At 36.1% G+C, this 22,580-nt stretch overlaps 1 protein-coding gene across 1 annotated transcript in view; it reads right to left on the bottom strand.

The window, feature by feature from the left end:
- The window catches only part of LOC109552655 (agouti-signaling protein), a 196,710-nt gene that overhangs the window by 49,560 nt on the left and 124,570 nt on the right, over positions 1-22,580 (bottom strand). The gene's annotated exons all lie outside the window — the stretch shown is intronic.

The following is a 22,580-nucleotide window of genomic DNA, read 5'->3' as shown; positions in this document are numbered from 1 at the left end:
TCCTTGCAAGCCTATCAGTTTTTTATTTCATGTATTTGGGAACTCTGTTGATAGGTGTATAAACGTTTAGGATTGTTAAATCCTCTTGGTGAATTGATCTCTTTATCATTATCCCTAGTAATATTCTTTGCCTTGTAATCTACTTTATTTGACATTAATAGAGCCATTTCAGCTTTCTTTTGATTAGTGCTAGTATAACATTTTCCCATTCCTTTACTTTTAACTTATTTGTGGTTTTGTATTTATAGTGAGCTTCCTGGAGGCAGTTTGCAGTTGGGTCTTGCCTTTCTATCCAGTCTGACAATGTCTACCTTAATACTGATATTTAGACCATTTAATAATCATTAATGTGATTACTTATATGACTGAGTTTAAATCTACCATCTTGTTCTTTGTTTTCTATTTATCTCATGTGTTCTTTGTTTCCCTTTTCTGTTTACTTTTGGATTGAGTATTTTTTATTTTATATCCTTTATTGGCTTATTAGTTATAACTTTATTATGTTATTTTAGTAGTTGCTTTAGAGTTAAGAGTATATACATCTTTAATTATCACAGTCTACCTTGAAGTGATATTATACCACTTCACATGTAGTATAAGAAACTTAAGGACTTCCCTGGTGGCACAGTGGTTAAGAATCCACCTGCCAATGCAGGGACATGTGTTCTAGCCCTGGTCCAGGAAGATCCCACATGCTGTGGAGCAACTAAGCCTGTGCACTACAACTACTGAGCCTGCGCTCTAGAGTCCATGAGCCACAACTACTGAGCCCATGTGCCACAACTACTGAAGCCTGTGTGCCTAAATCCCATGCTCTGCCACAAGAGAAGCCACCGCAATGAGAAGTCTGTGCACTGCAATGAAGAGTAGCCCCCACTCTCTGCAACTAGAGAAAGCCCATGCGCAGCAGCAAAGACCCAACACAGCCCCCAAAAAAATAAATTTAAATTTTAAAAAAAGATTTAAAAAAATAATAAATTTATTTAAAAAAAAAAGGACCTTATATCTGTATACTTCCATTTCTCCTTTCTGGACTTTGTGCCATTGAGTCATACATTTTACTTCTACACATGTTCTAAAGCACACAAAACATTGTTATTATATTTGCTTTAAAATGTTGAACTGTTATGTGTATTTTACTACAATAAAAAAATGGGAAAAAAGTTGAACTATCTTTAAAAGGATTTAAATAATAAAAAATAATTTTTTTCTATCTACCCATGTAGTTGCCATTTCTGATACTCTCCTTTCTTTGTGTATAGAATGTACAAAGTTTCCATTTGGTGTTATTTTTCTTCTGCCTGAAGAATTTCTTTAAGATTTCTTGTGGTATAGTTCTGTTGGTGATTCTTTCAACTTTTTAATCTGAAAAAAATCTTTCTTTCACCTTCATTTTTGAAAGATATTTTTGTTGGGTATAGAATTCTAGGTTGTCAGGGGCCTTTTTTTCTTTCAGCACTTTAAACATGTCTTCTCCACTGTCTTCTGATTTTCATTATACCCAACAAGAAATCTGATATTGTTTAGGTTTGTTGAATTTCTTGGCTCTATGGGTTTATAGTTTTCATCACTATTAGAAAAGATTCATCCATTATTTTTTCAAATATTTTTTTCTGATTCTCCCTTCCTTCAATTTTCAGGAATTCCAATTACACATATATAAGATTGCTTAAAATTGTCCCAGAGTTCACTGATAATCTGTATACAGGCATAACTTGGAGATACTGAAGGTTCAGTTCCAGACCACTGAAATAAAGTGAATATCGCTATAAAGTGATTCACACAAATTTTTTGGTTTCTAAGTGCATATATGTTTACACTATGCTGTAGTCTATAAAGTATCCAATAGTATTATGTCTAAAAAAATGTACACACCTTAATTTAAAAATAATGCTGTTGGAAAAATGGCGCCAATTGACTTGCTCAATGCAGGGTTGCTACAAACCTTCAATTTGTAAAAAATGCAATTTGTAAAAAACAGCAAGTGCAGTAAAATGAGGTATGCCTGTATGTATATTTTTTCAGTCATTTTTCTCTGTTTCATTTTTTATTTCTGTGTCTTCAAGTTAACTGATCTCTTCTGCAACAACTAATATGCCATTAATCTCATCCAGTATCTTTTTCATCTCTATAAATTTGAGTTGGGTCTTTTTTTATATCTTCCATGTCTCCACTTATCATGGTCAATCCTTTCTTTAGCTTCTTGTACATAAGGCATAAGGTAACAACAACTATTTTAATGTCCTTGCTACTAATTCTATCATATGTATCTTTTCTGGGTTGGTTTCTATTGATTGATTTTTGTCCAAATTATAGGTTCATATTTTCCTGCTTCTTTGAATGTGTGGTAAATTTTGTTTGGATGGCCAGACATTGCAAATTTTACCTTGTTGGGTGATGTATATTTTTGTATTCCTGTAAATATTCTTGAGCTTTGTTTTGGGTACTTGGAAACATTTTTATTCTTTCTGGTCTTGATATTAAGCTTTGTTAGGCTGGACCACAGCAATCTTTAGTCTGGGACTAATTTTTTCCCAGTATTAAGGCAAAACCCTTCTGAGTACTCGTCCTGATGCCATGTGAATTATGAGATTTTTCCACGGTGAATGGTAGAAGAGGTACTCATTCCAGCCCTGTGTGATATTGGTTTTTTTCCCCACTAATCTTTTTCAGTGGTTCTCTCCCCAGCCTTGGGTAGTTTCTTCATATTCTGCTGTATACTCTAGGAGGGATCTTCTGAAGCTTTCTGGAGTTCTTTCTCTGTGCAGCAATTTCCTCTCTGAAACTCTGCCCCAAAAGCTGTATATGCCTTGACCTCTAAAGATTCCCAGCATTGTCTCTCCTCAACTCAAGGAGATTGCCAGTTTGCCTGGTTTCCCCCTCATTGCAGCATGGCCTGGAAAATTTTCAGTAGTTTAGCTAAGAAAATTGTAAGTATCATTTGTTTTCCATCTTTCAGGGATCACTGCCTTTCATAACCTGGTATCCGTTGAAACCATTTTTTTCAAGTATTTTATTCCTTTTTTAAGTTGTTTTAGGTGTAAATTCAGTCCCAGTTATCCCATCTTGGTTGGTCGTGTTCATTCTATTTGAGGTAACAAAATTAAGGCACTGAACAGAATTATGCTGTGGTCTTAACCATCTGTGAGAGTCAAGTATATACTATAGTAAACTTACAGTATTTACTGTTGTAAATTTACAGTATTATACCTCTTAGGGTAAGTAATTAAGTGTCAAAAGCATGCTTTTGGAGTTAAAGTCAGACAACTTGGGTCTAAATTCTATCTTTATCATTAACTAGCTATGTAACCATAGATAGGCAATTTTAGCCCTGTGGGCTTCAGTTTTCTTATCTGTAAAATGAGAATATTAATATCTATATACTAGAGTTGTTGTGAGCATTAATTGAAATAACTAATACAAAATGTCTATCCTAATGGCTGGTACATAGTAAAATCTCAATAAATGGTAGCTGTTATTACCAAACTTACCTACTAGTACCATTAGTTTCTGCATGGGTATTCAAATTTAGTAAACTATAAGCCAAGTGAGGACACTGCTCTTTTATTGCAAAGCTGTCACTTGTTTTAAAATTAAATTTTGTGCTACTGTATAGCACAGGGAACTCTACTCAATACTCTGCAATTACCTATATGGGAAAAGAATCTAAAAAAAGAGTGGATATATGTATATGTACAACTGATTCACTTTACTGCACAGAAGAAATTAATACAACATTATAAATCAACTATACTCCAATAAAAAATTTTTTTTAATTAAATTTTGTGGCTTTCTTGGATGGCACTGTCTTGCAGACAATGTACGATTAAGTTTTTAATAGCACTTCCTGATTAAACCTAATTTACATTAATAATGGTCCAAGAAAATGCACTAGCTAATTAATGTAAATTACGTACATAACAGACAGGTAAAGTGTTTTTGCCAATATGATCAGTTGACATATGAGACACATGTTCTAAAATAGTTGTAGATCTAGTTACTAAATAAAGATTTAAAAACCAGTGGTGTTTGTATATACCAACAATAATGACTTAAAAACTATGAAAATGGCAAAATAAAAATATCTAATTCATGGCAGAAAGAATTACAAAAATAATTAGGCAATTATGCAATTATGCATTTAAGCAATTATAAGGATGTATACGAAAAAAGCTATAAGCTCTACTGAGAGATATGAGAAAAAACTTGAAAAAGTGGAAAGACAACCTATTTTCCTTGAGGTAAGAATTATTATGGTTAAAAAATTTCCCCCAGATTAATGTATAAATTGAACATAATTGCCATCTGAATCCCAATGCAATTTTATTTTAGTTTTTTGTAAATTGCCTCTGAAGTTCATTTGAGAAAAACAGTGAGAATAACGAAGAAAATATTGAAAGGGAATTCTCTGGAGGTCCAGTGGTTAGGACTCGGCCCTCTCACTGCCAGGCGTCTGGGTCCGAACCCTGGTCGGGGAACTAAGATCCCGCAAGCCACGTGGCATGGCCAAAAAATAAGAAAATATTGAAAAAGAAGGATAATAAGGGGAACACATCCTATGAGATATTAAAAAGTATTATAAAGCTATATTAATTTTAATTGTGGGGTACTAGAACCAGAAAGGTCAGTAGGACAAAATTAAGTCTGAGAAAATAAACTCATATAAGAATTTTCTATGTAACAAAGATGACTGTATTTCATGAAGCCTAGTGGAAGTGCTGTGGGAGGTATAAAGATGGAAAAGATGCAGTTTCCAATCTAAAAGGAAGGTTGAGATGAGCACAACTTTTAATACAAAAGAAAAAGTGTTAAGGGGCATATAATTAAGGAACTATATAAATTCAAAGGCAGGAGAAAAGTCTTGGTCAGGTCTGCCAAGCCTTGAATGTTGGACCTTGTTTTGTGTCCCAAAGATTGTCAGCCCACCCTGGTTGTGCAATTTCAACCAGAGTTAGGCCAATGTGGGTGCCATAGAGGCTACTCTACCACACTGGTAAGTCATTTCATTAGAGTGGCCTCAGAAGTCCTGGTGGGGCAATCCCAAGAGTCCTCTTTGGTTGTCTTGCTTGATTTTCTCAAGCAAGTCCATTCTGCTAGACCCCTGAATCTGGGCATCCCCTTCCTTTTTTTAAACTCCAGTCTCTACAGGGTCATTTAAGCAAATGTCTGCATGTTTTTGATTCATTACTATGTTATGATGATTATTCTTAAAAACCTTTTGACGTCTACAAGTCTTTAGACTCACTCAATAAGGCCTGTCTGAGCCAGTGTCCTGGAACCTGAGTATCTCCTTCTCCTTCACAGCCAGTGGAGCAGAATAACTTTGATGGGATAGAACGGTCTAGCACTCCTGAGGCTCCGTGTGGTGAAGTCACATGGATCTGGAGAAGGCATACCTGCAGATACCAGCCCAGTCCTCCCTGAGCAGGTAGCTTATCTTTCTCTAAATGTTTCTCAAAGGGTCTCCTGAGCATCTTTTTCATTAGCATCACCTTAAGAAGCTTGGTAAAGATTCCTGGGCCCCACTTCAGACCCACAAGTCAGGACCTCAGAATCTAGTTCCTTAAAACTTGTTTTTCACAAGCTTCTCTGCGTGCAAAGCCTTCTAAAGCTTTGTCTTTAGCTTTGGAGTTGCTCAATCTGATAAATAGTGCCCTCGAAACCATGGTTCTCAGAGACTTTACCCGTTTTTCAAAAAGGTACTTCAGGGAATTCCCTGGCGGTCCAGTGGGCTTTCACTGCCGAGCGCGTGGGTTCGGGTTCAGTCCCTGGGTGGGGAACTAAGATCCCACAAGCCAAGAGGTGTGGTACCCCCTCCCCCAAAAAGAGGTACTTCACAAACCCTGAGCCCTAAACCTCACTGGAAGACACCTAAGGCCTGGGCTACTTACTAGCCACAGATCATAGCAGTTATAACCTCATCATCAGTCTGCAGCCTTTTTTTTCATTTCCTTTCTTCTCTGTAGCCTACCATTCCTAACCCAACTTCTTTTAGGATTTGTAGCCTGTAACTAGGCATTTCCTAAGGTTTAAAAACTGATATCCTGGAGGTATGGATTCTCTATATCCTCAAGCTCTGTCCATTCTTTCTTTAAAATGTGCCCTGCTCCTTTCCTCCCATTCTTTCTGCCATACCCTAGAGACCCTTATTACCAGAATTAGGCTCACACACAGCCTCTTGTTAGTCTGTATAATACCAGTCTTCCCTCTCTCAAATCTCTCCCACCCAATTTTTTCCCCCTCACCTGCTCAAAAGCCTAAAAGGACTCTTGATATTAAAACATATCAAGTCTAAACTCCTCTGTTTGTTTTCTAGGCCCTTTACAACCTATCCCATTTTGCTTATTAGACTTTATTTCCCACTATTCTAGATATGATTTCCACTTACTGCCCACGAACATGTACTGCTCATTTCAACTCATGGGCCACATTCATCTCAGTGTTCCCAGAATGTGGTATAGAAGGCAGGGTAGGGATTCACAAAATGTGAGTCGATAGACTCAATAGTTGGCATTTGTTTCCCTTTCAGTGTCCTCCCTTTTTATATTTAAATCCCATAAATCCTTCAAGTCTTACACTCTGCTTGAAGACTTCCCCAGTTTCTCCAGCTCTTATGACCTCCTTATTTTTTGGGAAAAAGAATCAAAGAAAAGATGGGAAGGAAGGTAGGAAGGAAAGAAAGGAAAGAGGGAGGAAGGGAGGGAGGAAGAAAAACTCCCCATAACAAGAGTGGGCTTTAGGAGTTACAAAAGCAAAGGTAAGAGAAGGAAAAGTTTGTAGTCTGATAGCTCCCACTCTGAAGTTATTGAGGGAACAGCTCAGTCATGGAATATTCATTGACTTTCTGTAGTGCCATATCATCTGTATCATTCTGTTCAGAACACATATACTGTCAGTGCTGCTTGCTAAGTGTTTCAGATGCATTAATTCTGCCTCCCCCATGTTAGTTCAAGAGTCATTTCTTCCGTCTTCCCTGAACCCCTATATTGAGCTAAATGTCCCCTTTCCATGCTCCTGTGACATCCTGTGCTTACTTTTAACTCAATATCTTATATTGAAAGTGCCTGTTTGTGAGTCTGACTCACCCTTAGACTGTGAGTTACATGAGAGAAGGTCCAGGCTTACTTGTCTTTGTATTCTCTGTGCCTTTTATAGGTATGTGTACATTCTGTACATGTAGATGCAGCATAAATGACATCTGAAGTAACTAGGCTGTAAGCTTTGGAGAGTGAGGACCATGTGTTCTACTTCTTGCCTTTATGTTCTGAATAACCAGTTCAGTGCTTAGGTGTTCAGAAAAAGCTTGTTAATGCTAATAGTTCTGTGCTCTGTTCCTCTCACTGTTCACATATGATGTTACCCTTGCCCATAAAATCCTAGTAACTGAGCATTTAGTAAGTGCTCAATAGACTCTTATTCACTGAAACTGATGCTGATGGTCACCGTGGGAGAGAAATAATAAACAAAGTCATAAATTATGCTTCTATTTAGAAACTCTATTGCAGACTCTAATTGTTTAAATAAGAAATTCTGCCTCTTTTTCATACTTTCAGAGAATAGGCTTTGGAGCCAGGCAAAATTAGATTTGAATCTTGGCTCTGCAAGTACACTGACTAGTTGACATTTGTTAGGGCCTTTTGGGGCCTTAAATTAAAAATGGGGATAACATACGTATTCTGTAGGATCATATGAGGATTGAATGTGATAATATATGTAAGATGTCCTAGCACCATACTTGGCACAAAATAGGCATCAGCTAAAGTCAGCTCTTGCTTCTTGATCCTGTCCTTCCTCAAGAGGGCAAGAGGTATTGTATAGCACAGGGAACTATATTCAATATCTTGTAATAAGCCATAATGTAAAAGAAAAAAACCCCACAAATAACAAATGTTGGAGAGGATGTGGAGCAAAGGGAACCCTTGTAAACTGTTGGTGGGAATGTAACTTGGTGCAGCCACTGTGGAAAACAGTATGGAGACTTCTCAAAAAACTGAAAATAGAACTACCATATGACTTAGCAATTCTACTTCTGGGTATATATCTGAAAAAAAAACCCAAAACACTAATTTGCCCCCCCAGTGTTCATAACAGCATTATTTATGATTGCCAAGATATGGAAGCAACCTAAGAGTCCATCAGCAGATGAATGGATAAGTAAGATGTGGTATATGTATATAATGGAATACTACTCAGCCATAAAAAAGAATTAAATTTTGTCATTTGCAACAACATGGATGGATTTGGAGTGTATTATGCTAAGTGAAATAAGTCAGACAAAGAGAGACAAATAAATACTGTATGATACCACTCATACGTGGAATCTAAAAAATAAACTAGTGAATATAACAAAAAAGAAACAGACTTGTTGATAGAGAACAAATTAGTGATTACCAGTGGAAGGAAGGGGGGTGGGGCACTACAGGGGTAGGGGGCTAAGAGGTACAAACTACTGTGTATAAAATAAATAAGCTACAAGGATATATTGTACAACATACGGAATATAGGCAATATTTTCTAATAACTATAAAAAAAAGAGGGTAAGAGGGTCATCTGAGTCACCTCTTTCCACATAGTATCCAGTGGATTATATGGTATTATCTAGTTTAGCCTGAGGTTAAGCTTCCTGTTCTCACCATACCTGTTCTACAGAAGCTATCAGTCTATGTCTATATACCTTTGAGTGTGTAAAATGCATGTACTTGGGAGCATGTGTATGGAAATCTATACAGCTGCTGATGTGTGTACATCTGTGTACAAGAGCCATAGGCTTCTAGCTATCCTCACATTTGATTTGAGAAACTTCAGAGGCTTAAATTAAAATTTTTGAATAGGGCACATTCTCCTTTCCTTTTGCTGCTTTCACCTCCACCAACCTGATTTCCCCTGTTAAGTGACAGCATAGTGAGAAGTACCTGGGATTAAGCTAGAGTGAGCAGATTCCACTATCAGCATCTAAAAGCAGATAGGAGGAATGCTCACTAGTATTATCCAGCTATAAAACTCACATGTTGCTATAGCTCAGTAATGAAAAAATGTTGAATGGGTAATACCACTTTGCTTCAGTGGGGCTGGATGAAGGTGATAAGCAAAGGTATATTACCTCTAACTTCCCAATTATGGGTGGAAATAGGGGAGTGGAAAATTTATATGACACACCAAGTATCCTTGGTGAGCAGCTCCAAACATCACATTCTGTTTGTGGCCTCTCTCATTCTGGTCTGAGGGCCTGTGGTATTTTCCTGCCTAAAATGCTGAAGCAAACGCCCATGCTAACAATTTCCACCACTCTAGGTAATTGCCAATTATCTCCATAATCGTTAGGAAAGTCTGAAAATATTTTCCAAAACCAAGTTAACTTTAATTAACTTGTATTTTAAAAAAATACATCAGAGTTCCTGTTCTGGCAAAGGCTGACTAATTAAGCTTTACAGACACACCTCTTGCTGAGAACAATTAGAAAAGTTGGACAAATTATTATTTTTAAAACACCAATTTGAAGGCATAGAAGAGTTACCAAAGCAGTGAGAATTTGCTGATCCAAGATTTGAAAGAAAAGAGAAGCCAAAAAAGGTGAGCCTGGTGTTTGGGGAAACTTTACCCTGAAGATAATTGCTGACTCTGAAAACAAAAACAGCACAGAAAAGCTGAAAAGAGCTTTCAGCAATTTCCCAGTCAGGAATGTCAAGAAAAAAAATTGTAGTAAAGAGCCTGAAAAGGAGGAAGGGCCCTGGTAAACACCCAGGCTTCGGACTGGGACCAAGAAGCACTTCACCCTTGGAGTAAGGATGAACTGGAAATAGACCAGTCCTCAGAAGGACTGAAGCCCAGCTTTGAATTTCTCAGACATTTATTAGATAAAGGTATTCATCCTATAGGCCATCTGCTTGACAAAAACAAAAAGTTTTCTCCCTCTCTCTGGAGGGAGAAAATATATGGAACCTCAAATTATCTTTAGAGTTCGGCAGGCTTTTTTGAAGAAATTGACAAGGTGGTTCTAAATTCAAAGGATCCAGGACCTAGAATAACCAAAATAATTTTGAAAAAAGATTAACAAAGTTAGAGTACTTATATTCCTGAGTTCTAGATTTACCATAAAGCTACATCAAACTTACAATAGATGTACACAGAAGTAGATTGATAACAAGAATCGAGTCCAGAAATAGACCCAGACTTATACAGTCAATTGATTATCAACTAAGACACCAAATAAGATCAATGGGGAAATGAAAGTCTATTTAACAAATTATGCTGAAACTGGATATCTCGTGGAATGGTAATTCTGATCCTTACTGCACTCCATACACAAAAATTAATTCAAGATGGATCACAGACCTAAATGTAAAAGTTAGAATCATAAAGCTCTAGAAGAAAATCTTTGTAACCATGGAATAGGCAAAGCTTTTTTAGGCATAACATAAAATGTACTAAACATAAAAGTAAAAATTGAAATACTGGACTTCAAGAAAATTAAAATATTTTCCCATCAAAAGGAAGCATTTTGAAAATTAATAAGCAAGCAACAGACTGAGAAAAAATATTCCAATATACATATGTGGCAAAGACTTGTGTCTATAACATATGAAGAACTCCTACAGAAGAATTCTGGGAAGATGGTAAAGGAGCATAAGGAATCTACCTCCCCACCTAGACAACAATTGTGCTGACAGAATCTGTCTAATGCAACTATTTAGGAACTTTAGAGTCTATTGAAGGCTTCCAACTTCTAGAGGAAGGCTTAGACAGTAAATTGTGGTTAATTTGGCTTTTAGCATAGTATCAGCTACCTGTGGCAGGCAGCTGTGTGCGTGTTTGTGGAGGGAGCTTGCACACAGCTTTCAGGAATGAGGCTGGGCAAAAAGTATCCCATCCTCCAAATATTGGGATGCGTGCTCTGATTGCTGATTGTTGCTTCTGGTCACAGAGGTGTAGACAAAGAGGCAGGTGGCCAATATTGTTGCACTTCCCCACATTGTTGGAAGCCCCTCTCTCTCCAGTTAAAGTAACTTCCATGCAATTTAAGGAGTTAGCATCCTTTTCCCCCTAATTTTTCTTTTTCCCTTTTTGGGAGCCGGACATTAAAGAGTAGGACATTCAAAAACAACTGCATAAGGAAAAATTAGAAATTGACCATGCATGCCCACAGAAAGGCTTAGAAAAGGACTGAGAAGACCTTAAGTTTACACCTCAGGCTGATCCTGGGCAAAGAGACAGCCTACAACAATTAAAAACAAAACAAAATAGTAACAATGACAAAAACAGCAAACCCTGGGGTAGAGGAAGAATCAGATTTCCAGAGATACCACGTTATTAAATGCAAATGTCTGGTTTAAGAAAAATCACAAGGCACACAAAGAAATACGAAAATATGACTATTCAAAAGAAAAAAAAATCAACAGAAACTGTTCCTAAAAACGACCTGATGGCAGATATACTAGGCAAAGACTTTAAAAGAACCATCTTAAAGATGCTTGAAGAACTAAGGGAAAATGTGGGTAAAGTGAAAAAAATGATGTATGAGCAAAATAGAAATGTCCATACAGAGACAGAAAACCTAAGATGAAATCAAAAAGAAATTCTGGAGCTGAAAAGTACAATAATGGAAAAAAGTTTGTAATTCTAGTTTTTGTTTTCTAGATTATTTGAGACATTTAAAAAATAATTGTTAGTCTAAAAGATAGTATTATTGTAAATTTGCACTAAAACTTCATTTTTTGTTTTCTACATAATTTCAGATACTGATTAATTTAAAAGAATTACTAGTTTATGCTTTTGGGTACACAATGTATAAAGACATAATTTTGTGATGTCAACAACCAAGAGGAGTGGGATGGAGGTGTAAAGGGGCAGAGTGTTTGTATGTTATTGAAATTAAGCTGGTACAAATTTAAATTAGAGAGTTATAACTTTAGGATGTTAAATGTAATCTCCATGATAGCTACAAAAAACCAGCTATAGAATATACCCAAAAATAATGAGAAAGGAATGTAAATATTTCACTATAAAAATATCAACTAAATACAAAAGGAGACAGTAATGGAGACAGGAAATGAGGGACAAAAAAGCAACAAGCCATACAGAAAACAAATAGCAAAATGACAGCATTAAGTCTTTCCTTATCAGTAAGTACTTGAAATGTAAATGAATTAAACTCTCCAATAAAAGTACAGAGACTGGTAGAATGGATAAAATCATATGATCCAACTATATGCCATGTACAAGAGACTCATGCTAGATCCAAATAGACGAAAAGATTGAAGGTGAAAAGATGAGAAAAGGTATTCCATGCACAGGGACTTCCCTGGTGGTCCAGTGGTTAAGACTCTGTGCTTCCACTGCAGGGGAAGTGGATTTGATCTCTGGTCAGGGAACTAAGATCCCACATGCCACACAGTGTGGCCAAAAAAAAAAAAAGGTACTCCATGCAAACAGTAACCAAAAAAGAGCAGGAGTGGCTATACTAATATCAGACAAAATAGACTTTAAAACAAAAACGGTTACAAGAGACAAGGATGACATTATATATTAATAAAAGCTTTAGTACAGCAAGAAGATACAACAGTTATAAGTATTTACTCACCTAATAACAGATCATCAAAATATATGAAGCAAAACCTGACAGAATTGAAGGGAGAAATGGACATAAAAATAATAGCTGAAGACTTTAATATACCACACTCAATAATGGATAAAACAACCAGACAGGAGATAAATAAGGAAATAGAAGACTTAATGCTAAGCCAATTAGATCTAACAGACATATACAGAATACTCTATCCAAAAACAAAAGCATAGATATTCTTCTCAAGTGCACATGGGACATTTTCCAGCAGAGTCCATATGTTAGGTCACAAATTAAGTCTCAAGAGATTTAAAAAGATAGATATCTTACAAAGTATATTCTCCAACCACAACAGGATAAAGTTAGAAATAATAACACAAGTAAAACTGGAAAATTAACAAATTTTTGGAAATTAAACAACACACTTAAACAATCAATGGATCAAAGAAGAAATCACCAGGGAAATTATAAAATATTTAGAGAATGAAAACAAAAATGCAACATACAAAAACTTATGGGATACAATGAAAGCAGGGATGATGGGGAAATGTATAGCTATAAACACTTACATCAAAAATCAAAAAAGATCTCAAATCACAATTTAACTTTACATGTTAAAAAACTAGAAAAAGAAGAACAAACTAAACTCAAAGCTAGCAGGAGGAAATAGATAGTAAAGAGTATAGCAGAGATAAATGAAATAGAAAACAGACAAGATAGAGATAATCAGTGAAAACAAAAGTTAGTTCTTCCAAAATATCAACAAAACTGACAAACTTTTAGCTAGAGAGACTAAGAAAAAAGAAGGAAAGACTCAACTTATTAAAATCAGAAATGAAAGTGGGGCTATTACTATCAATCCTACAGAAATAAAAAGATTTTAAGAGAGTACTATGAACAATTTTACACCAACAAATTGAATAACCTAGATGAAATGGACAAACTCCTAGAAACACAAAATCTACAAAGAGTAAATCACAAAGAAATAGTAAATCTGAATAGACTTATAACTAGTAAGTAGATTGAATCAGTAATAAGAAGTCTCCCAGAAACAAAAGCCCTGGACCTGACAGCTTCACTGGTGAAATCTACTAAACATTTAAGAATACCAATCCTTCTCAAACCTTTCCAAAACATCGAAGAGGAGGAAATACGTCCTAACTCATAGTGCCAGACAAAGACCCTACAAGAAAAGAAAACTACAGACCAATATATCTTATGAACACTGATGCAAAAATCCTCACCAAAATACTAGCAACTGAATTCAGCAGTATATTAAAAGGATTATATGCCATGACAAAGTGGGAGTTATTTCTGGAATGCAAGGATTGTTCAATATACAAAAATCAATGTTTTACACCATATTAACAGAATGAAGGGGAAAAAACCCAAAACTCATGATCACCTCAATTGATACAGAAAAAGCATTTGATAAAACTCAACACCGTTTTATGATAAAAATACTCAAAAAGCTAGGACTAGAAGGAGACTGCCTCAACACAATAACAGCCATGTATGAAAAACCCACAGCAAACATCATACTCAATGGTGAAACAATGAAAGCTATTCCTCTAAGATCAGAAACAAGATAAGGATGCCCACTTTCACCACTTCTATTGAATGTAGTACTGGAAATTCTAGCTAGAACCATAGGCAAGAAAAAGAAATAGTTATCCAAAGTGGAAAGGAAGAAGTTAAATTATCTCTACCTGCAGAAGACATAATCTTATATGTAGAACACCCTAAGGATTCTACACAAAAGAACTGTTAGGGGGACTTCCCTGGTGGTCCAGTGGTAAAGAATCCACCTTCCAATGCAGGGAATGCAGGTTTGATCCTTGGTCGGGGAACTAAGATCCCACATGCCACGGGGCAACTAAGCCCATGTGCCACAACTATTGAGCTCACACGCCTCAATGAGAGAACCCAGGTGCTGCAAACTACAGAACCCACATGCTCTGGAGCCTTCACGCCACAACTAGAGAGAGAAAACCCGCATGCCACAACTCAAGAGAAGTCCGTGTGCTGCAACTAGAGAGAAGCCTGAGTGCCACAACGAAGAGACTGCACACTGTAACGAGAAAAGATCCAACATACCTCAATGAAGATCCCGTGTGCCACAACTAAAGACCTGATGCAGCCAAAAAAAAAAAAGGAAAATAAATAAATATTTAAAAAAAGAACTGTTAGAACTAATACATGATTCAGCAAAGTAGAAAGATAAAAAATCAACACACAAAACTAAGTTGCATTTCTAGACACTAAAAATGAATAATCTGAAAAAGAAATTACAAAAACAATTCCATTTACAATAGCATCAAGAAGAATAAATAGCATCAAAAAGAATACTCACTTGTGCAAAGAAAACTACAAAACATTGCTGAAAGAAATTAAATAAATGGCAACACATCCCATGTTCATGGATTGGAAGACTTTATATTGCTAAGATGTCAATACTACCCAAAGCACTCTACTGATTCAATGCAGTTCCTATCAAAATCCCAAAAACATTTTTTGCAGAAATAAAAAAAGCATCCTAAAACTCATATGGATTATCAAGAGACTCAAATAGCCAAAACAATCTTGAAAAAGAAGAAAAAAGCTGGAGGACCCATACTTGCTAACTTCAAAACTTACTACAAAGATACAGTAATCAAAACAGTGTGGTACTGGCACAAAGATGGACATATAAAACAATGATAGAATAGAGAGCTCAGAAATATACCTTCACATATATGATATTTGATTTTTGACAATGGTGTCAAGACCATTCCATGGGGAAATAGTCTTTTCAACAAATGGTGCTGGGAAAACTGGATATCCATGATGCAAAAGAATGAAGTTGGACCTTTCCGAACACCATATACAAAAATTAACTAAAACTGAATCAAAGACTAACTGTGAAGACCTAAAACTATAAAACTCTTAGAAGAAAGCAGGGAAAAAAGCTTCATGGTATTGGATTTGGTAATGATTTCTTGGATATGACACGAAAAATATAGGCAACAAGAGAAAAAACAGACAAAATGGACTTCATAAAATTAAAAGATTTTGTGTATCAAAAGCCAATATCAACAGAGTAATAAGGCAACCTGCAGAATGGGAGAAAATATTTGCAAATCATATGTCTATTAAAAGATTAATATCTAGAATATAGGGAGAACTCCTAAAACTCAACAACAACAAATTAAAAAATGGGCAACAGATTTGAATAGTCATTTCCTCAAAGAAGATATATAAATGGGCAATAAGCACATGAAAATGTGCTCACCACTAATCATTAGGGAAATAAAAATCAAAACTATAGTGAGATAGTTCACACCCATTAGGATGGCTACTATTAAAAACAGAAAATAACAAGTGCTGGAAAGAATGTGGGTAAATTGGAACACTTGTGCACTATTGGTGGGAATGTAAAATGGTACAGCCACTGTGTAAAACAGTGTGGTGGTTCCTCAAAAAATTAAAAATAGAATTTCCATAGGATTCAACAATTTCACTTATGAACATGTACCCAAAAGAACTGAAGGTAGAGTCTCAAAGAGGTATTTGTACTCCATAGCAGCATTGTTCACAACAGCTAAATTATGGAGGCAACCCAAGTGTTCATCAACAGATTAATGGATAAGTTAAAGGTGATATATACATAAAAATGAATTATTTGACATTTAAAAGGAAGGAAATTCTGACCTAAGCTACAACATGGATGAACCTTGAGGACATTATGTTCAGTGAAATAAGCCAGTCACAAAAAGACAAATATTGTATAATTCCACGTATATGAGGTACTGAGAGTAGTCAAAACCACAGAGACAGAAGTAGAATGATGGTTGCCAGGGGTTTGGATGAGGTGCAATGTGGAGTTATCATTTAATGGGTATAGAGTTTCACTGTTTACAAGATGAAAAGATTTATGGAGATGGATATTGGAAATGGTTTCACAGCATTATGAATGTATTTAACATCATTGAACTATATACTTAAAAATGGATAAGCTGGTAAATCTTTTTAAAAAAATATTTATTAATTTTATTTATTTATTTTCTTTATTTTTTTGGCTGTGTTGGGTCTTAGTTGCAGCACGTGGAATCTTTGTTGAGGCATGTGGGATCCTTTCAGTGTGGCATGTGGGCTCTTTGTTGCGGCACACAGGCTTCTCTCTAGTTGTGGCATGCAGGTTTTTCTCTCTTTAGTTGTGGCACGCAGACTCCAGGGCACGTGGGTTCTGTAGTTGTGGCATGCGGGCTCCAGGGTGCATAGGCTCTGTAGTTTGTAGCATGTAGGCTGTCTCAAGATATGCGAGTTCATTAGTTGTGGCATGCAGGCTTAGTTGCCCCGCAGCACATGGGATCTTAGTTCCCTGACCAAGGATCAAACCTGCACCCCATGCATTGGAAGGCAGATTCTTTACCACTGGAACACTGGGGAAGTCCCAAGCTGGTAAATCTTATGTTATGTGTATTTTACCACAAAAAAATTAGGGGGAGGGACTTCCCTGGTGGCTCAGTGGTTAAGAATCCTCCTGCCAATGTAGGGGACATGGGTTCAATCCCTGTTCCTGGAAGATCCCACATGCTGTGGAGCAACTAAGCCCATGCACCACAACTACTGAGCCTGCATGCCACAACTACTGAAGCCTGCTCACCTAGAGCCCGTGCTCTGCAACAAGAGAAGCCACTGCAGGGAGAAGCCCATGCATGGTAACAAAGAGTAGCCCCCACTTGCCACAACTAGAGAAAGCCCGTGTACAGCAACGAAGACCCAATGCAGCCAAAAAAAAAAAAAAAAAAAAAAAAATTAGGGGGATAAAAGGAAATTAGTGGTTGCCTAGGGCTGGAAGTAGCAGAAGTAGGAATAACTGCAAATGGATATGAGGAAACTTTTTGGTGATAGAAAAGTTCTAATCGTTGCACAATTATTTAAATTTGGTGAAAATCATTGAATCACTTATAATTGGTGAATTCCATAGTATGTAAATTATATCTCAATTTAAAAAAAGAATTACGTGGAGATACAAGATGATGAGATATATAGAAAAGAGTGTAAGAGACATATGGGACATACTAAAAGGTTGTAATCCTAGTAGGTTAGAAGTGAGATAATGGGGCAAAAGCACTATTTGAGAATATTGAGTATTTTCTAAAGTTTTTATCTTTATATTTTTGATATCTTTATCCAGACACAGATTCAAGAAATATCCCAAGGCCTAAGCAGAATAAATTTACACCAAGGCTAATTATAGTAAATCTGTTAAAAACCAAAGACCAAGAGAAAAATCTTAAAATTAGAATGAGAAAAAACTCAATTTACTTGCAAAAGACCAAAACTAAGACTGACAGCTGACTTCTCAAGGAAACAGAAGCCAGAAAACAATGCGAAAATATCTTCAAAATGAAATAAAATGACTGTCAAGTTAGAATTCTACACTCAGCAAAATGATTTTTGAGAAATGAAGATGGAAATACAGTTTCAGAAAAAGAAAAACTGCAAAATTTGTCACCAGTAGACTCACACTAAAACAAACGCTAAAGGGCTTCCCTGGTGGTGCAGTGGTTGAGAGTGCACCTGCCGATGCAGGGGACATGGGTTTGTGCCCCAGTCCTGGAAGATCCCACATGCCGCGGAGCGGCTGGGCCCGTGAGCCATGGCCGCTGAGCCTGCGCATCCGGAGCCTGTGCTCCGCAACGGGAGAGGCCACAACAGTGAGAGGCCCGCGTACTGCAAAAAAAAAAAAAAAAAAAGAAATGCTAAAAAGGTATTTTTCAGGTGGAAGGAAAAAGGAAAAGCACAAAACTGAAAAGAAAAATACAGAGCAACATAAAGTTAAAGACAATGGGTAAATTTAATACTGATTGTATAAAACAATGGCAATGACAATAACAAAAATACAAATAAAATTTATATAAAACTATATTTGAAGTATAAATTTTAAAATATATGGCCCTGAGAACACAAGGGATGTATGTGTGTGTGTGTGTGTGTGTGTGTTGGATAATTGAACTTAAAGTGTTTTTAGATCCTTACATTGTCTGGGAGATAGAAAAGTTCCTATTTGATTCATGATACTCATAGGGTACTGTAGGGTACTCATTTAAAAAAAGAATAAAAACCTGCTAGGGTGGGGTGGTGGTCCATACTACTGGGCCCCACAGGACACTTCCTACATAAAGACACTCCATTAAGAACACGAGATGTAGCTGATTTACCTAATACATAGAAACAAACACAGAGAATTGGGCAAAATGAGAAAACAAAAGAATATTTTCCAAACAAAAGAACAAGACAAACCTCAGAAAAGAAAATGGAGTAAAATGGAGATAAAGCGACCTTCCAGATAAAGAATTCAAAGTAACGATATAAAGATGCTCATTGAACTTAGGAAAAGAATGGAGGAACACAATGAGAACTTCAACAGGAAGAGAAAATATAAAGAAGAACCAATCAGAGCTGAAGAATGCAATAACTGAAACGAAAATCATACTAGAGGGAACCAACAGCAGATTAGATTATGCAGAAGAATGGATCAGTGATCTGGATGACAGGGTAGTGGAAATCACCCAACAGACCAGCAGAAAGAAAAAAGAAACAACAACAACAAAAAATGAGGATAGTTTAAGGGACCTCTAGGACAACATCAAGCATACTAACATTCACATTATAGGGGTCGCAGAAGGAGAAGCAAGAGAGAAAGGGACAGGAAACCTATTTGAAGAGATAATGGCTGAAAACTTCCTGACATTGCAAAGAAAACAAACACCCAACTCCAGGAATCACAAAGAGTCCCAAACAATGACCCCAAAGAGAAACACACCAAGACACATTATAACTAAAATGTCAAAAGTAAAAGATAAAGAGAGAATTAAAAGCAGCAAGAGAAAAACAACTAGTTAAATACAAGGGAGTCCCCATAAGCCTACCAGGTGACTTTTCAGCAGAAACTTTACAGGCCAGAGGGAGTAGCAAACATATTCAAAGTGCTGAAAGGAAAAAACTTACAACCAGCAATACTCTACTTGGCAAGGTTATCATTCAGAATTGATGGAGAGACAAAGAGCTTCCCAGACAAGCAAAAGTAAAGGAGTTTATCACCACTAAACTGAACTTATAAGAAATATTAAAGGGACTTCTTTAAACAGAAAAGAAAGGTCATAACTAGAAATACAAAAATTATGAAAGAAAAAAATCTCACCAATAGAGGCAAACATATAGTAAATGTCGTGGATCAACAACCTGCATAGCTAGTATGAAGGCTAAAAGACAAAACTAGTAAAATCATATATATCTACAATAATTAGTAAAGGTATACACACAAAAAGATGTAAAATATGAAGTTAAAAACATAAAGTGTCAGGGGGAGATGTTAAAATGTAGTGTTTTTAGAGTGCACTCATACTTAAGTGACCATCAACCTAAAATAGACTGCTAAATACATAGGTTGTTATATAAGAACCTCATGGTAACCATGAGCCAAAAACCAATGAAGAACACACAAAATATAAAGAGAAAGAAATATAAATGTAACACTAAAGAAAGGAATCAAATCATAAGGGGAGAGAGCAAGAGAAAAAGAAAGGAATAGAGATCAATAAAAATTACAGAGAACAATTTAAAAAATGGCAATAAGTATATACCTATCAATAATTAATTTAAATGTAAATGGACTATACGTTCCACTCAAAAGACACAGGGTGGCTGAATGGATAAAAAAACAACCGCCACAAAAAAAAAAAAAAAAAAAACAACCGCCACATATATGCTGCCTAGAAGAGACTCACTTCAGATCTAAAGACACACACACTAAAAGTGAGGGGACAGAAAAATATATTCCATGCAAATGGAAACAAAAAAGAAAGCTTGGGTAGCAATATTTATAACAGGCAAAATAGACTTTAAAACAAAGACTGTAACAAGAGATAAAGAAGGGCATTACATAATGATAAAGGAATCACTCCAAAAAGAAGATATAACACTTGTAAATATATATGCACCAACATAGGAGCACCTAAATACATAAAGCAAATATTAGCAGACATAAAGGAAGGAATTGACAGGAATTCAATAATGGTAGGGGACTTTAACACCCCACTTACATCAGAGGATAGATCATCCAGAAAGAAAAACAGTAAGGAAACTTTGGCCTTAAACTACACTTTATACCAATGAACCTAGTAGATATATAAAGAATATTCCATCCAAAAACGGCAGAACACACATTCTTTTCAAATGCACATGAAACATACTCCAGGATAGATCACATGTTAGGCCACAAAACAAGTCTCAATAAATTAAGGAAGACTGAAATCCTATCAACCATCATTTCATTTCTTTTCTTTTTTTTTTTTGGCGGTATGCGGGCCTCTCACTGTTGTGGCCTCTCCCATTGAGGAGCACAGGCTCCGGACGCGCAGGCTCAGTGACCATGGCTCACGGGCCTAGCTGCTCCGTAGCACGTGGGATCTTCCCAGACCGGGGCACGAACCCATGTCCCCTGCATCGGCAGGCAGACTCTCAACAACTGCGCCACCAGGGAAGCCCTCAACCATCATTCCTGACCACAACAGTATGTGACTAGAAATCGATTACAAGAAAAAAAACTAGAAGAAACACAAACACATGGAGTCTAAACAACATGGTACTAAACAGCCAATGGATCACTGAAGAAATCAAAGAGAACAAAAACGCTGGAGACAAATAATAATGGAAACGCAATACTGCAAAATCTATGGAACACAGCAAAGGCAGTTCAAAGTGGGAAGTTTATAGTGATACATGCCCATGTCAGGAAACAAGAAAAATCTCAAATAAACAATCTAACCTTACACCTAAAAGAACAATAAAAAGAACAACCCCACCACCACCAAAGTTAGTAGAAGGAAGGAAATAATAAAGATCATAGTGGAAATAAATGAAATAGAGGCAAAAACTAGAAAAGATTAATGAAACTAAGAGCTAGTTCTTTGAAAAGTTAAACAAAATTGATAAATCTTTAGCCAGAATCATCAAGAAAAAAAAAGAGAATGGGCTCAAATAAGTAAATAAATCAGAAATGAAAGAGGATAATTTACAACTGACATCACAGAAGTACAAAGGATCATAAGAGATTACTATGAACAATTATATGACAACAAATTGGACAACCTAGAAGTAATGGATAAATTCCTAGAAACATATCTTCCGAAGACTGAATCAGAAGAAACAGAAAATCTGAACAGACATTACTAGCAATTAAATTGATTCAGTAATAAAAAAACTTCCAACAAACAAAATAACACACAGCTTCACAGGTGAATTCTACCAAGCATTTAAAGAAGAGTTAATACCTATCTTTCTCAAACTATTCCAAAATTGATGAGGAAGGAATGCTGCTAAACTCATCCTATAAGGTCAGCATTACCCTGATACCAAAACCAGACAAAACATCACAAAAAAGGGAAATTACAGGTCATATCCCTGATGAATATAGGTGCAAAAACACTCAACAAAATGCAGGAAAACTGAATTCAACCATACATTAAAAGGATCATACACCATTATCTAGTGGAATTTATCCCAGAAGAGCAAGGATGGTTTGATATCTGCAAATCAATCAATGTGCTACACCACATTAACAAAACAAAAGATAAAAATCATATGATCCTCTTAAAAATGGAGAAAACCTTCTGACAAAATTCAACATCCATATATTATAAAAATTCTCAACAAAGTGGATATAGAGGGAACATACCTCAACATAATAAAGGCCATATATGACAAACCCATAGCTAACATCATACTCAATGGTGAAAAGCAGAAATCATTTCCTCTAAGATCAGGAACAAGACAAAGATGCCCACTCTTGTCACTTTTATTCAACCACACTATTGGAGTTTCTAGCCACAGCAATCAGATAAGAATAAGGAATAAAGGACATCCAAATTGGAAAGGAAGAAGTAAAACTGTCACTGTTTTCATATGACATGATACTATATATAGGAAACCCTAAAGACTCCACCAAAAATTGCTAGCACTAATAAATAAATTC

This window comes from Tursiops truncatus, chromosome 15 (genome assembly GCF_011762595.2).
Source record: "Tursiops truncatus isolate mTurTru1 chromosome 15, mTurTru1.mat.Y, whole genome shotgun sequence".
NCBI lineage: Eukaryota > Metazoa > Chordata > Mammalia > Artiodactyla > Delphinidae > Tursiops > Tursiops truncatus.
This window is presented reverse-complemented; position numbering and strand designations above follow the sequence as displayed.